General features: G+C 29.3%; 1 protein-coding gene and 1 long non-coding RNA gene across 2 annotated transcripts in view; one reads left to right on the top strand and one right to left on the bottom strand.

Moving 5' to 3' along the window:
• Positions 1–266: 266 nt before the first annotated feature.
• The window catches only part of LOC106678392 (nuclear receptor corepressor 1), a 55737-nt gene continuing 43898 nt past the window's right edge, over positions 267–12105 (bottom strand). Inside the window, exon 4 of the mRNA XM_014416872.2 lies at positions 267–637. The gene's annotated coding sequence lies outside the window, so the exon portion shown is untranslated. The remainder of the gene's footprint in view (positions 638–12105) is intronic.
• Positions 1093–4905, top strand: LOC106678393 (uncharacterized). Its single transcript, XR_001342752.2, has 3 exons — positions 1093–1208; positions 1333–1392; positions 4607–4905. It is a non-coding gene; the product is annotated as an uncharacterized lncRNA (long non-coding RNA).

Raw genomic sequence — 12105 nt, forward strand, 5'->3', positions numbered from 1 at the left:
AATTGTAAGTATATAGAATAATTCGAAATTAGAATACATTAGAAAAAACAATATCCTCAATGGAGTATTTAAAATTTAAATAAAATCTCAAACAATAATATTGAACATTAAAACATCAATATTTTGAGTAAGAATAAAACTGTAAAACATAGAAAATATTAAAAGCTCATATATGGTCTAAAATGAAAACACAAATATGTGCTAAGAACAAAACATAATAAAACCATACAAGATGCATAAATTAAAACATTTACAAATGTAGTAATTATAAATTAAAGAATAAATATTGGATAATCAAGAGAATTTATGAATTTTATAAAATATTTACGGAAGTTAAAAAGAAAAAAAAAGTCAAAGGAAATATTAAAATACTAAAATTCCATGAATGTTCATGTGGTAATTGAAATGAATTAAAACATATATAAACTATGAAACTTTAAAAAAAACTTGACAATAAGTAGAAACTTCAATATAAATAAAAAATTTATCAGTTCTAACAGGTTAATTTTAATTAAATGGAGCGATAGACCCTGTAATTAGCTTTGTATAAAATGAAGACTTCAAGATGCTTGTTTTCTGAAGTGCAGAGGATAGTGGATTGTTTGTCTGGTGGACGAAGAGAAACTCAACTGAAACACTGAAATTAAAAAATAAATAAATAGTGTGCATTAGAGATGGATGCTAATAAACTAATGAATAAAAAAAATTGAAATATTTTTGATATATTTAATCACTAAGCAGTACAATAATTAATTAAAATATATAATTAATTGCAATTAGTATAGGCATTATTTGTAAAAACATTATAGGTTAAAAAAAAGTTTTAAACGATAGTACAACTAACTCATTATTTCACAACTAATTTACACTAATGTAAGTCTTAATTTTGTTCGTATATCCTCTATTAAGACCACTCATAGTATATCTGACTACTGCTAAAGCTAAAAGGTTTTAACTTCCTTCTGAATCATTTAAAGGATTATTTCATTTTGCTATTAACTTAGATAGCTAACTAATAGATAAACTTTCAGCAATATGTTATTACATTATTAAAAAATATAACATAAATTAAAAATTAATTCTGAGTCAGCTGTTGTATATAGAGATGTACCAAACACATTCACACCAGTAGAATAACAAAACAAATATTCGTTAAGACATTATAACAAATGAAATGAAATGATATTTTCAACTATAATCCAAAATAGGTAGTAGCTACTGTTATAGACATGCTGTCTATTCTTCACTTACTTCAAGTCGATAATTAATGTCAAATAGTTTACTTTATCAATAATATTTTTTGTGAGATGCAATAATATTTTTTTTTTTCAGAGCGTAAAATCGGATTAGAAAAGGATCACGAATCGACCTTAAACCAAAATAAATGTAATGGTGAGATGGCTGTTAACCACAAATCTTTATATTGTGTATAGAAGGAGAGATAGTCCGGGGGTGAAGTTAGTGAATGGAGAACAATAATCAGAAAAAACTTATTTCTTATTACGTTCCAACGTTTCTCCCTAAATATACGGCCTACAACAGAGCCAAGTACAAATCCATATAACAACGAAAATGGAATAAAAAACAGTTTAAAAACAAATTAAGAAAATAACAATAGTAATGTGTAAAATTTCCTTAATTTAACAAAAAAAACTTTTTTTAATTTCTTATTATAGTACTTTTTATTCTACTATGGTTGTTATCTTGATTTGAACTTAGCCATAATATTAATATAAGACGGTTACAAACTGAAAGGAAAATTAAAAAAAAAAAAAATAATGAAAAATTAAAATTAACACCAAGAAATAAAAGAGAAGTAAACGATATATAAGGTATAATATAATAAAATGAAATAAGTAAAAAGGCATTATCTATATAAATAAAAATATAATGTTCGTTTTTCCTTAGAGTCCAGTGAAAGTTTAGCTGTACCTAGAAATAAGCGTAAATTAATTTCTGTAAACGGATTCTTATGCAAATACGTTTATCACCTCATTAGGGTCCGTCAGGGAGTGATAAACTTTTGAATTTCGTCTTTTGCAAACAGTTTTAGGTTATAATAAACTGAAATTAGTTTACAATTACTTCTTGGTTAACTTGCAATTTGACTGGACTATTATGTAAGATTTTCGAAATTTCTTATCCAATTTAGACGATTTTTTTTTTTAATGTTCGGTGTAGTCCTGAGAAAGTTCTTAGCTATAGAAATCCTAGTCAGAATAGAAATTAGTCAGTATCATATTTTTTTTTTCATTTATATTTGTAACCATCTTATATTAATACGTATTATCCGTATGTTAATCATTATCTTCATATATTACTATTTTTATTTTCTTAATTTCTTTTATTCTGTTATGGTTGTTAATTTTATTTTTAGTTAGCCCTAATGAAAGCATAAAATTTAGGCCGCAATGGCGGTTAACTTAACAAAAAATAATTTTTATTAATTTTGTTCTTTACTTCACTGACCGCCTCATGATCGTCTTCACCTTATACTAAATAGATGTAAAGATATGCAACATTTTTAATTTTTTTTTTGCCTTCTCAAGAGTTTTATAACCAAAGATAGAAAAAAAAAATCTTCCCTCTTATTTGTGGTATCGATGGGGAATAGGAAACAGCCTAATAAGTTGTAGTATAGCTAATGGATTAAATGAGGGAGATAAAAGTAATAGAATTTAATTACTAACATTAACGTAAAAAAGACAAGCTACATCTCACGATGGTGACTGGGACAATAAAAAATTGTATACATAGTGATAAACCTTAGTAAATATCTAAGTATTGTTTTCAACACAATAAACCTAGAAACCTCTCTTTGATAGTTCATTAGCATTGAGTACAGCGGTCTGTTTGGCCACCTGCTTAACTAACCGACAAAATAAACAAAAATAAATAAACCCCTCCTCCCACAACAGAACAAAAGACCTAGAATGGACGTAATGAGAAGAGGGCGGACAGGCACCGTGTTTCATCGCTGATCTGTATTGTCCCTTTGTTCTCCGACAACAAAGTAATAAAAAGATAAAAAATACTCGCCAACTTTTAAAAGTAATACTAAGAATTTAAAGTTAATACTTTCAATGATAATACTCCGGTTAATAAGTTTTGTTTTCTATCTTCGGTTTGAGATAAAAATTACATCTTTTTAGTGTTGAGAAGGAAATCTTTTTCGTTCATACCCACAGGTCAACATTCATTTTTCGAAGAATCCTTAATAACCCTTATCAAGCCACAAATAAAAAAATATTCATCAAGATCAATACATTAAAGATACGGACTAAAATAAAACTTATAATCATAATTAATGATGCGTTTAAAAGAAAAATGAAAAACTACTGGAATCTAACAATGGGTTTCGTTTTTTTCATTACCCATTGCCATCAAATAAAAGTATCTAATACCAGATACTTATTGATTTTTTGTTAGTTCTTAATCTCAGTAGATAAAATAATTATATAATATATTAAAGATTCCGGGAAATTTAATGCTTTTTTTGAAGTGATAATGAAAACTTTTTCCTTAAATGGACTAAATTCCAGGTTTTTTCCCTAAATTTTTCGAGGCAGGGAACGAACCACAAAAACTAAATCAAATTCACTGTATTAGATCAATGGATATTTGTGAAAACTGATCATATCGAAAATTCATTGTAATTTTTAATTAGCACATTGATTAATTGAGGCACCGTCAAGGGAGGTGCTACTTTCCTCCTTACATGTTAACTTTAATCCAGTTGAAAATTGTTTCATATTTGAAAAGAGGTTGGACATCCTGAGAAAATTTATTTTCTCTGAGAAGAGAGGTACTTAATTCTGCTTTATTATTGGAAAATTTAACATTTCTGACATCAGCTTAAAGTATGACACTCACGCTCCCGACACCACAAAAAAAAATTTCAAATGATCATTGAATGTATTAATAAATACTATAAATTCCTCATTACTAAATAATAAGCTGTTGCTACACGATGCTATGAATATCTTCCGAACATTCGCCCAAACGTGCAGCAGCGGCTGTAATCTAAACTCATCACGAAATTTGAATAATGTACCCACATTGTACATTATTCAAATTTCGTGATGAGTTTAGATTAAGTAACCGTTATTGACGGTACTAAAGAAACCGACAAATAATTAATTGATAATTACTTACTGCTTATATAAAATAAAGTAACAAATTATTTACTGAAAACATCAGGTAGTAATTTTTTTTGGTGGGTCTTGGACTGTTTGAACCAGTTAATTATATATTTATTTAAATTTTATGTTTATAATAATAGCATATGTTGTGGCTGAGGGGGTGGCAGATTAGGCATCTGTCCCGGACGCCAGAAATGGACCCATGACACTGAATAGAAAGTAGGAACATAGTCCTGTAATTTCAGATTTTAAGACTTCTGGTAAATCAGCCTTGTATGAGTAGTTTGGAAATTCAGAGGTATCAAAAAATTACAGTATTTTTCATTGTTTTTAATTTTTCTTGAATTTCTTTTTTCACTTAATTTCTCAACATATTCGAAATTACATCAATATCACAGCAATTTAGAAACCAATAACACAGAAAATTCATAGAGTTAGATGACCACCATCAGTTTCATTTACAGCTAACAAACATAAGCCAATGAAGACAACACATTTACTCCTGATCCTCTACATCCTCCAGATGTCCGACCATGAAGAGAGTAATAGTGAAGAAGTTCGTTGAGGGAAAGAGGCGAGGGCTAAAAGCCATGGACCTGGAGTCCAATTACAGAAGGCCTTGGGTTAAGTTATCTTAGTGGATTAGCCCAGATATAGGAAACTTACTTCGACCTAAGAGACAAGCCGTCGTGTCTCTTCTCACATACACTCTATTATATGATGTACAGTGGTCTTTGAATTTTACATAAAAAATAAAATAAATAATGATAACATAAAAAGGCATTTATTAATTAAATTTCATTAATAGTTGTTTTTATTTGTGACCTATACCACTGTTAACACAATTTTTTTTTTTTTTCATTTTCTTTCATCTAGGTTTCATTAAATAAGCAAGAGATTGTATTTTTTTTTTATCGAAAACTAACTGCATAAAACGTATATTGTTTACGGCAGATAATTACATAATTCCAAATTATTATTTACTAATCGACAAACGACTAACCTGGAATCCTCACACAAGACTGAAAAGAAGGTAAACTGCACGTAGATTTCGACTATTACAGGACAAAAGGTCTAAACTTCCAATTCATTACATAAGACTGATCTATATCACTGTAATAAGGCCAATCTGGACAAACGGAGTTGAGCTTTGAATTCCTCTCGTATCCAATCATTGCAATCCAAAATTCTCAATGCTCCTTACTTTGCCACAAATAAAACCATACATAAATACCTTAAGGTTCCATATGTAACCGATCTATCCCGAACCAGATATCATTCCTTCCATTACAAACTCCCTGACCACCCAAACCCACTAGTTTCTAACCTTGCTTCCCCTTTCATTCGAGACAATCCTCCGAGGCGCCTGAAAAGAAGGTGGCCACGAGACCTGCTAATGTAAAACGTAATTATAGTGCTAGCAGTGGGTAGTTTCTCTATACGCTTGTAACACTCCAATCTAACAGAGATCAAATTTACTAAATGTATTATAAATGTATAATGTATTATAATGCAATAAATAAATAAAAATTAATTCTTTATCAGTACATTGAGAGAAAGAAGCTGATGTGCCCTATGGGCAACCCAGCAAAGCAATAGATCCAGAGAAAATAAACAAACCTGAGCTTAGAAATATATAATTTTTTTTGTGTGTTGAAATGTTCAAAAACAATGATTAAGTAGCTCATAACCAAATCCAAGTATAGTGAGTGAGAAAAGGGTGAAAAACAAGGAAGATCTTTAATTCACATTTGACAATAATTGTACAATCAACATTAAAATTGTATTCTACATCAACATAAATTTCATATAATCAAGGGTCAAAATTTTATTACCCAATACTAAGTAAGACTGTACATTGTTTTGGAATAATCTCTTATACTGTTTTGGAATAATCCCTTATACTGTTTTGGAATAATACCTTGTACTAATTCTGACGAGAAGGTAGTGTGTTCCTGAATAAGCCTCCATGAGTGAAGAAGTGTGAATCGGTTTTGTCACTACCGCAATTATTTTCAACATATTTATTTATCTTTTGTATTTATTTGAAACCCATTTATGACAATAATTAATTTATAATTTTACAGCTGAATTTTGCATTCCTTACAGGTCACTCAATGATGATCTTCGGAACTAATTATAACTAGTGTATTTTAAAAATTAATATAAGAAGAATGAACAAACTTTATTACTAATAACATACATTACATGATACAATACCAAACTACAATTTGAAATAACTATGAATATTCTTATACTTATGTTTTCAGAATAATCAGTCGAAGTGACTTTAAGATCAAAATAATGTAGTTAAACTTATATTAGTACTAACATAAAGATGATAAAAACATCAACAATATATTTATCAGCTTTTTAAAATATACATATAAAAAAAAGAAATTCTTTATCATGATGAAAGTTTAGTAAATTTATACGGGGTTCTACTAAGTAGAGCCCTACCTAAGTAGAATTCTACATTCATAAAGGGAGGCTAAAGGCCGGAAAGGCTACATTTTATTCTTTTCACAAAGGTCAAACCCTAAAAGGGCTCTACAAATTACTTCTTTTAGAAACGACTACATTTCCCGACTGTTTGCCATAATTATACTCACTCCTCTGAGGAGATTTCCGTATAATTCAAATCCCAGAATTAATAACAAGGACTTTTGGTTAGAGGGTATTTTAAAAACAATGCGTTATTTAAAAACATAAAATATAAAATTTTCCTTAAAATAACCTGTTAAATATTTCAACAATCAAACCCATTAAGTAATTCTTCTAATTGTAACATATAAAAAAATCTAAAAATTGATGAACATTGATAATTACACACGCTACAATAAATTATAGCAATTCATCCCTGGAACCTTATCGGTTTATCGTTGCATTAATAGCTCTAGTAGCCATTTATTGGAGTTGGAATCAAGCCGTATCAATGTCAGCTAATCGTAACGAGAGGTTGGAACGTAAACAGTACCAGCCATCTGTTGCTAGAATTTGATTTAAGGTTGCATTGGCTGTTCATAGGAAAAGTTAGCTTGAAGTTATTCTTGGCAGTTTCCAAGCGAAGTCCTTGAGTGAATTCATTGAACTACATCGGAGTTTTCCAAGTTTGAGACACAATAAGAACAAATAATACTCCGATAGGAATCGATAAGTTCAGTATGTAGAGCTCATTAAAAATTCAAGCCTAAATGAAATAAATAAATAATAATAACAAATGAAAATTAATATTGGGCAATGAATCGTTACAATCACATGATCACGATTCATTCGGAGTAAACCTGCCTTACCTAAATTTTTCTTTATACGATCTCCGTTATCCATTGCCCTATAGCGGAGTCAAACACCACAGAAACATTGCGACGTTTAGATTTTTTTTTTATTTAGGTTAGATATTTAGGTTATTAGATGACCCTACTCTAGCCACCTAGGGGTTTGATCCATCTACTGAAGACTTTAGGGAAAGAGGCGGAGGTCCTAGTGCTTCAGCTAACCCTAAGCGGCCGTAATCCATGGATTTAAACAGATTTGTCACTGCCTTTGCTTGGGCGACTTGTCAATGTTGGTTGACCTCCTCTAAGCTATTTATTTGTACACCCGCGAGTAATACAGACACACACATGTATACATATAAATACATACTCACCCGCTCGCGCAAGCTTACACGAGCTTGTTAGTGGGTATTTACGTATATATTTCCTACTACTTCAGAGAAACACCAGAGTATATAGTTAGAATTGAGGGTATAGTCAGTATGTAAGCAATTAAACGTGGATGTAAATTTCGGTCACAATTTTGTAATGATCATTTTTACAGGGTTATTCAGGTTTTATGTACTTTTACAGCCCTCTAAATAAATACGAACGACAGCATAAAATATTTAAATACGAATTTGATAAAAAGTAAAGATTGTTAGAAATAAATCCAAAACTGTCAAACAACCTGTAACTAGTGATATAATTTTGAACTGTCGAATCGTTCATATACACAAATAGCGATCATAGTAAAAATTTCATAAACAAAGCTCACAAAATATTAGATGAAAAATACTAATAATTCATTCACCATAATGTGAACCATATTAAAATAATAATTCACCATATGTTAAAATAAAACAATTATTTAAAAATACTCATCAACTAATTACTGTACAATAATTATAGGGATAACAAAAATACTACATAACAAAATTTTATGAAAAAAAATAAGAGAAATTAAAGTGCAATCACTGACATTTTTTAAAGATGCAAGAAGTACTGATAATGACCAAGGGAAGAATAAATATAATAATGTAGAGAAACAATTAAAAAGATGCTTCAAAATAAATTAAATAACAGAGGGAGGGATTAATAGAAAAAATAAGTAAAACATTCAACATTTATGATCATCATACAACTATTTTGGGTATGTATATAGCAAATAAATTAGTTTAAATTTAACTAACACGAAGTATAAAATGGGAAAAATCTGATCAACAAAATGTGATGTATAAAATAAATTGCGCGAATAATGGCCAATCTTAAATACATTTTTAATATGTAGTTGCTGTATTAAAAAAACAAACAATAGTTACAGGCTTGTCTGGGAATAGTGTTTCTCTTGGCATATAATAGTTTAATCAATGCTAATACATTTTTACGTAATGTAACAAATACATTTTTTTTTATCCTCATGCAATAATGGACATTGGTTGTTGATGCAAAGTATAGATATAATACCATAGTCTAAGTTTATAAAATTTAGATTAACTAAATATGGTAGACAGTGATTGATTTTCTACTATTAATAAATACATATTAATACTTGACTGGTGAGCAATTAAATCGATGTAGCAATTAAACTTTCATACTTGTGACCTTTGAACTCATACTGCCCCATCTTTTCAGGGCTTTTTATAATATAATTCATATTTCAGAATATTCTTAAACTAATTTCACAAATTAAAGTCTCGTTATTTCTTTTATCATTCGCGAATGATTTTATACTTTTTAAAAAATATTTTTCCAAAATAAATATTTCTATTTTCATAAACCCACTGTATCTCTTATACTATACACTACTCTATACTTCTATTTTCATAAACCCATTATATCTCTTAGGTTTATAAAATTATAATTATAAAAAATATAATTAAAATTATAAAATGCTGGTTTAAATAATTTTAAAACAACTGGGGTTCGTGAAAGTTTTAATTGTGTTTAAAAATCTAAGAACGAGTTTCAATAAAAGTAGTATTGATGGAGTAAGGAATATTCAATTCATATGTATATAAATTGTTTTATGGCTGTTACATATTGGTACTAGTTAATATAATGAAATTCGAGGGATATGAGGGGGTGGTAGAAGAAAGACAATAAATTGACAAACAATATTTGGCACTGGTTTAGAAGCACCGTACCACAGGACGGCCCACGTCCGGCACAACAGTTATCACCACTGAATTATTCCTTGGCAATTCACCTGGACCTCATTCGATGAAATATCGTTCAAAGGCTCGCTTATTAAACCCTCTCTCCAATTTCTCAGCTCTCTGGAAACGAGGCTTTTTTGAAAAGTACCTCGTCGATAAAAATTTTAACACATCAGGTTGAAAACCCTTTGAATCTCCTCTCTCGTGTACAAGGTGAGGGGAATAATCTATATCCTGGCTTGCAGAGCTTCTACCATTATAGATCGAAAGATATTATGCGAGAGGGAGTGAAAAAATCCATACAACAAATCGCTGTTTACATATCTCCACTCCATGAAAAGACTCCATTAAAACCCAAACTCAATAACAGCCTTAGTTTTTAGACAAGGGAACACCGAAGACAAGTGACACAGAAGGTAGACAATAGAAACAAACAAACGTAACTAAAACAATGCAGTTAATATTAAACCAAGTTAAATTCGATAGTATAATAAGAAATAGTAACATAGAAGAAAATACTACACTTTATCATATCTTCAAAATCCAACATCTTCTCCCAAATCTGGGTCTATACTCTTTTACCACGCAAAATAGAATTAATGATTTAATAATGAGAGTTTTGCTCTGGTAACTTCATTAATTTTCGAAGGTGATACCATTCACTAAAATTTGAGACCGTGTGTTAGGGGGTCAAAAGCAACTTATAGTCAGAAGCGGGGCCTGTTACAATCTGACTTAAATAGGTTGAATTTTATTTCGTTTATTTGAAATAAAAAAACTTGACCTTTCTTTTACAAAATATTTCGATATTGATAATTACTGAATAAAATAATAATTTATATTGCTATGATTTCTTTCCTAGTTTATTTATTTCTTTGATTTACCTTGTAATACAGGACAATTTAGTCATAAATATTTTTTTTTTAACCTGGTATTTGGAATAGCTTAATAATATTATAAAAAGAATGTCTGATATTTCTAGTTTAAAAATTAAATGCATTTATTCCCCCTTGTATCTCTGCGCCTCAACTCAAGAATTATTTTTGACAAGAGAAATATCACTTTACATTATGTTTACTCTGACTCTTTGTTTTTCCAGTTAATTATTTTCGGTAATGAGCCTTTGTAATCAAACTATAAAAAAATTAACAATCCCCTCCCTTTTTCAAAATTTGAGATTTTACGATAGTAAATGCAAAATCAAAAATCGATTAAGTAAAAATTCACGCCTCTGCCGTCGATAGTATGAAAAGTTTATATCTCTAAAGCTATTACTTTTTAATAATCTCCATTTAAACAGTTTAATGTACCTATTACATAAAGTAAGCTCTATAATTGCAGACATTTGACTAATACATATAATTTTTAATAATCTAAATTTAATAGAAAATGGTTTAATAATTTAGGAGATGATGCAGTTTAGAAATTGGCAGGGACCACATACATAATGTTTAATTTTTTTTTATTTGATATTCATATCTGTACTGAATATATTAAAAAACATACCGTACAACAAAATGTTAACACAACCTTATATATAATCTATATAAGTGAATAGATGGAAGGGTAGGATTGCCTAGAGCAGGCAGATCTAAATCCTAAATCACAGCAATTAGCCTGTGATTTATACCTGTTATTAGTTGGATATTACTCCATTAGTTGATATTAATAACTGGTTTAACTCAGTCGTATAATTCAAAATAAATTTGCCTTAAGATAGTGAATATTCACTCATTCAGAAATTCATTTGACGCTAGGACCCTAGTGGGCTCCTTCAAAAAATCCAGTGCTTGTTATCATTCTAGAACAGGCTTACATTTTACTTTTTGCATACAAGATCTTAAATAATGTAGTAGTTTCCTTTCAAAAATGTCAAAAAAGGTGTATTTATTTTCCTACAGGAAACGGTGGCGTTTCTTGAACATTATTATATAATACATAATTTTCTATAAAGGAGATAAATTGTTTTAAATTCTTATTTTTAGATTCCTAGACGGTAGAGACGAACAGAGTAATATTGTGAGCGACAAAATTCAGATTCCGTCGTGAAGTTTTTCATTTTTTTTTTCTATCTTAAATTTTATTCTATTTATCATTAAACTTTTTCGTTCTATCACTAACCGTTTTTTCATTTACTTTAATAATACAGTCGATTATATCCTTCAGCCCTCATACAATTAATTTAAAATTTATCTTTTCTTCCATCCCATAGACTACCTTAATCATCTTTGTCAGAGGGCCGTGAGGGGGTGGAAGAAGGGGTGAAGTTGCAGTTGAATGCAGAAAAGCTATAACTAATTTCATCGATTCCAAACATCCTTAAATACATTTTTAATATGTAGTTGCTGTATTAAAAAAAAAACAATAGTTACAGGCTTGTCTGGGAATAGTGTTTCTCTAGGCATATAATAGTTTAATCAATGCTAATACATTTTTACGTAATGTAACAAATACATTTTTTTTATCCTCATGCAATAATGGACATTGGTTGTTGATGCAAAGTATAGATATAATACCATAGTCTAAGTTTATAAAATTTAGATTAACTAA

Source organism: Halyomorpha halys, unplaced genomic scaffold (genome assembly GCF_000696795.3).
Source record: "Halyomorpha halys isolate HHAL.00 unplaced genomic scaffold, Hhal_1.1 Scaffold139.1, whole genome shotgun sequence".
NCBI lineage: Eukaryota > Metazoa > Arthropoda > Insecta > Hemiptera > Pentatomidae > Halyomorpha > Halyomorpha halys.